This window comes from Humulus lupulus, chromosome 9 (genome assembly GCF_963169125.1).
Source record: "Humulus lupulus chromosome 9, drHumLupu1.1, whole genome shotgun sequence".
In the NCBI taxonomy this organism is placed as follows: Eukaryota; Viridiplantae; Streptophyta; class Magnoliopsida; order Rosales; family Cannabaceae; genus Humulus; species Humulus lupulus.
This window is the reverse complement of record NC_084801.1, coordinates 141,391,336-141,397,620: the sequence shown is the minus strand read 5'-3', so window position 1 is coordinate 141,397,620 and position 6,285 is coordinate 141,391,336.

Sequence of the window (6,285 nt, the reverse complement as noted above, 5' to 3'; positions counted from 1 at the left end):
AAAAATAATCTCAATTTTACATTCTTATGAAACCATTGGTGAAAATTTTTCTTGTGTAAAAAATTATGATCACCATCTGGGTATTTCAGTTTGATCTCTACTAGGTGTTCGCTGTAAATTTGAATGATTTGACTATATTAGATAAAACAATTTGGAATGAACATAAATTTCACTTTAAAGGGAATAAACTTACTCTAAGTAATCCTGAATTTCGGGAGAATTGTCAAGTATGAATCATTAAGCCATTTCACGAGTCGCAAGGTCGAGAGGCTTGAGAGTTCCCTTTGTCAGGGGACGACATTGAGATTGAAACACAGTAAGGTGTCGTGGGACATACACCTCATCTTCATTGCGATCAAGACGGTTAAATTTGTTTCAACCCCTTTGAAATATATCGAACAAAATGTCAAAGCCTCATCAGCAACATAGCCTTCAGCTATCGACCCTTCAGGACGAGCTTTATTTCCCACGTAGTTCTTCAATTTTTTCATGTACCTTTCAAAAGGATACATCCACCTCATAAATACTGGTCCACCCAAAATCGCTTATCCAGGCAAATGTAAGACCAAGTGAATCATTATATCAAAAAAAAGCTGGAGGAAAAATCAACTCCATCTTGCACAATATCAGAACAAGGTATTTTTGTGCTTCCTCCATATCTGTAAAATTTATAGTCCTCGAACATACTTCCCTGAAAAAATTACACAGTTCAGAAATAGTGGTCGATATATCTTTTGGGAGAAACTTGCAAACACCCACTGACAGTAATCGTTGCATCATAACATGACGGTTGTGAGATTTCAACCCAATGATATTTGTTTCATTCTCGATTACTTTTTTCTTCAAATTTGAACAAAAGTCATCTGGAAATTTCACTTCTTTAATAAATTGACAAAATTGTTGTCTCTGAGCAGGAGTTAACACGTAAGAAGCATGCGGCTTCATCAACTTTCCATTCTCATCTTCATAAATCCACAATGATTCCCTTACTCCCATCTTCTTCAAATCATATCTTGCATTAGTGGTGTCCTTAGACTTGTCATTGTCCAAGATTGTGCCGAGGAGACTATCACACACATTTTTTTTGACATGCATGACATCAATGTTATGTTTTAAAATGTTTGTACACCAATAATCAAGCTCGTAGAATATGCTTTTTTTCCTCCAATTTCTGTCTTTCGCAACTCTTCTACGTTTCACACCTCCAAACTGTAAGTGTTTTCCAGGAACTTGGGGTGGAAGGTTATTCACTTGTTCTAATATTTCCTCACAAGTAAATCGTCTCGGAGGACGTCTTCTCTCAATTTGGCCGTCGAACTCAGTGTCCCTTATCATTTGATGTGTATTGGGCAAGAATCTTCTGTGACCAACATAAGATGTCTTACCGATCACTCGAATGGAAGATGTGTCTTCATTACATGTGGGACAAGCTTTGTATCCCTGACCACTCCATCTAGACAAACTATTTCGAGCTGGAAAATCATTGACTGTCCATAAAAGGGCTATGCGCAGCTTGAACATAGTGTTGGTCATACTATCTCTCGTAACAACTCTGTTAGCCCACAAATCCTTCAACTCATCCACCAATGGTCTTAGAAATACATCTATGTCCTTACCCGGTGATTTTTGGACCAGGAATAAGGATGGTCAGCATCAAATTATTGTGTTTCATACATAACCAAGGTGGAAGATTATAGTTCACCAACACCACAGGCCACATGTTGTATGCTAGGTTCATGTTGCCAAATGGATTAAATCCATCAGCAGCTAAGCCTAAACGAACATTCCTAGGATCACTTGCAAAAGCAGGATGATTGACGTCAAAGTTCTTCCACGCCGTCCCATCCACCGGGTGTCGCATCACCCCATCATCTTTCGATTTCCCAGTGTGGTGCCATAGCATGTCCTTCGCTGTAAGCCTTGAGCTGTATAGTCTTTTTCAACCGGGGTGTCAATGGAAAGTAACACATCACCTTATGCAGTACCTTTTTTCCTTTAGTTTTTTAAAAAGTAACCCATTGACTAGTTCCGCAAACTGGACATTCCTCTTTGTTTGCATGCTCTTTGTAAAATAAACAACAATCATATTGGCACACATGAATCAACTCGTATCCCAACCCTAATTTCTTCAATCTCTTTTTAGCCTCGTAGTACGTTGATGGAATTTTATTTTCCTTCGGAAAGGAAAGCTTTAACAACTTCAATAATTCATCGAATATGTTGTTAGGAATCTTCCCTCTAACTTTCAAATGTAATAGCTTAGCTAAGAAGTTAAGGGAAGAAATCATATCACATCCAGGATACAACTCAACTTCAATCTCCTCAAATAACTCGTCGTAATACTGACTTGTGCCGTAATTATTGTCTACTTGCTCAGTTGTCAGTAAGAGGAAGTCCTCCACTATGGGAATCATCTCGTCAACTTCATCATCATCAACTTCATCATCAACAACATCTAGTTCCGCTTCCCCATGATAAATCCACCTTTCATAACCTTGATAAAATTCCCTATCGAATACATGTGCTTCGACAACAGGTAAAATTTAAAGCCTATTATTTATGCATTTGACACACGGACACCTAATTCTTTCATCAGAATCCTTATGTTCCGAGGCTATCGTCAAAAAAGATTGTAGACCATTCCAATATTCTTGACAAGCACGATTTCTCAATGTTGTCCAAGTCTTGTCAATCGCCATCTAAAATGTTAAAAGAGTCTCCAAGTTTTAGTAATGTGAATAGAAATGGATAACAAAACAAAATTGTTATCATTTTTGAAATCTTATGCAATATTATAATATCTTATGTTATTTTATGATGTTTTATTAGATAATGTTATTCAAATTAAAAAAAATTCATTCATTATTTTATTATTAATATTTTAAACTTATCATTTCTGTGCCGATATCCGTGTAATTGATGGTTGTAGTCAACAACCATCAGTCACAAGCATACCGGGACAGAAAAAATAAATTATTATAAGAGATGTAGTAATTTTAATTAATCATTATTAATTGTAAAAACTTTTATTAAATAAAATTATCAATTTCTATATTCAAATAATTTAATACTAGTTAATATTAGATAATAATATTTAATAAAAAAATTAAAATAATTTCTTTAAATAATTTATTATTTATTTAATTAATCATTATTAATTTTTAACACTTTTATTAAATTAAATTAAATTATTCAATTAGATAATGTTATTTAATAAAAAATTAAATTAAATTATTTAATTAAATAATGTTGAATCAAACTTTTATTATTTAATTAATTAAAAAATTAAAAAATAAATTATTATAAGATATATAGTAATTTTAATTAATCATTATTAATTGTAAAAACTTTTATTAAATAAAATTTTAAATTTCTATATTCAAATAATTTAATACTAGTTAATATTAGATAATAATATTTAATAAACAAATTAAAATAATTTCTTTAAATAATTTATTATTTATTTAATTAATCATTATTAATTTTTAACACTTTTATTAAATTAAATTAGATTATTCAATTAGATAATGTTATTTAATAAAAAATTAAATTAAATTATTTAATTAAATAATGTTGAATCAAACTTTTATTATTTAATTAATTAAAAAATAAGTTATTATAAGATATGTAGTAATTTTTAATTAATCATTATTAATTGTAAAAACTTTTATTAAATAAAATTTTAAATTTCTATATTCAAATAATTTAATACTAGTTAATATTAGATAATAATATTTAATAAACAAATTAAAATAATTTCTTATTTATTTAATTAATCATTATTAATTTTTAACACTTTTATTAAATTAAATTAAATTATTCAATTAGATAATGTTATTTAATAAAAAATTAAATTAAATGATTTAATTAAATAATGTTGAATCAAACTTTTATTATTTAATTAATTAAAAAATTAAAAAATAAATTATTATAAGATATGTAGTAATTTTTAATTAATCATTATTAATTGTAAAAACTTTTATTAAATAAAATTTTAAATTTTTATATTAAAATAATTTAATACTAGTTAATATTAGATAATAATATTTAATAAATAAATAAAAATAATTTCTTTAAATTAACATAGGGAATTTAAACCCAAACAAAAGTTTTTTTAAAAAATTCTTGTACAAACATAGAAAGTAAGAAATAGATGTTAGAATTTTATATGGACTAATATAATTACAAACATAATTCCATTATCACAATCATTTTCTAGAGTGCCTACGAATAGTTAAAGACCATAATGAGATGATTAATATTAATCTAATTGCAATTGAGGCACATGGTAGCACCCTAAAAACTATAGGTTGGCCCATTAAACCATAGTCCACCATATCTAATAATATAAGCCCAATAGACCCAATATACCCCTTAGGGTAAGAAGACATACAAGACATATATATAGAACATATGTGTTGTTGGGTAAAGTGAGACGTATGTGGTTTTGGTAAGGGTTGCTTTCCATAAGTTCTCTCTTGCATTGTTTTTTTAATATTGTTTTGTGTAGATCGTGAGATATTCAAGGATGAACATTGGAGACTCAATGTCAGGTATGTTTCATCTCTATATATTCAATTCAATGCTCTAAATAAAATGTGTTCCTGGATTGTTGTATGAGCATGTAATGTTGATTTGAATATGATTTATGGATTTAATGCTCATAATATTGTTTACAATTTATCAATAGAATCCAAAAACGGCAGTACATTTTAGTTTCATAATAGTAGTTTTCATTGATTGTAAAATACATTTGTGTAGCTAAATTAAAAATCATAATTTACAAGTAAGCAATATTAAAACAAAAAAATATCTAGATGATTCAACTTACTTTTTCTTTCAAGTCACCAAAGTTGTTTATTTTATTCACCAATTCAGCTTTGGGAATGAAACCTCTCAAATTCTGCAAAGTAAGATTCAAATTTGGTACCAATTAGACAACAAAAGAAATTAAATGAATAAGCAAATACATAGAAACCCAACACGCTAACCTCAATTCTTGTTAGAAGGCCTCCAGTATTCCATTCTGTAATTCTAACCTCAATTGTTTTATCTGTCAAAGATAAAAAAGCATGAAAACACAAAGTAAAAAAAAAACAAAACAAGAAAATTTCAGCAACAATTTTGAGTGACACTGAAAGCAAAAATCATGATAATTTGTTAAAGAAACAAAGTAAAAAAATTCTAGTACTTGTAAGGTCTACAAACATAAAAAGTTTGTAAGGTCTACAAACATAAAAAGTAGGAAATAGAAACAAAAAAAGGCAGTACTCAATCCAAAATACAATGGTTTACCTCACTATACACATCATTCATTCATTCACCTTCTAAAATAGAATAAATTTAGTCAACTCTTATCTTAAAAATAATTAGACTACTCTAATTATAATTAATTAATTTTTTTTTTAAAAACAACTCTCAAATTTCAATGGTTCGGTTTATAAATTTTTAAAAATTAATTTTGAAGTATATTTTGATAAAAATTAAGCATTGAAACAAATAATAAATTATTTTTTCTTCCTCCTTCTTTCCCTTCCTTTATCTCTCGTTCTTCATAGCCCCAATTTCAAAAACCCAGCAAAACCCCCAGCTGTTGAGGCCAGGAAACAAATCCACAAATCAAATACAAATGAAAATCACACAAAATTAAAAAAAATGCATGGTTAAGCTATTCAATCGTGTAATATATGCTACTGGTTCGAGTACATTCATGAAGATTGCTTGAGAGTAATGATAGCACAATAAAGAAAAGCAATAAATATCCAATAAAAAAGGGTTTTTAATACACATAATATAACTTGGCCTTAGGGACATTTGCAAAGATTTATATCTCTTTCACATTTTTTGTATAATCAATCTCAAATCTATACTATACCATATACCAAAAAGCCCATCAAATTTATATATAGTCGACAAGATACATAAAGATGGTTTTATATTCCTAAAAAGCAAGATACAGATACAGGATCAGCATTGTTGCCTGCAAGAACATAGAATAAATTTTTAAATGATAACAACCCAACGAAGAGCAAGTATGAACATACCTAAATCTCCAAAGCTAGATTGTGCCCTCTGAATGCAAAGGCAACAATTCCAAGAGTTTGAGAATACTGAAGCAGAGAACCAATTAGGTTATGAGAGTTTGAGAATAGGAGAATCGGGAGGGACGGACGAACCAATTTTTCATATATAACATTATTACTGGCGGGGACTCGCTGCTATTAATATTCACCTGCCAGTAATACACTATTAGCGGCGGGACCCGCCGCTATCACTATAACCCGT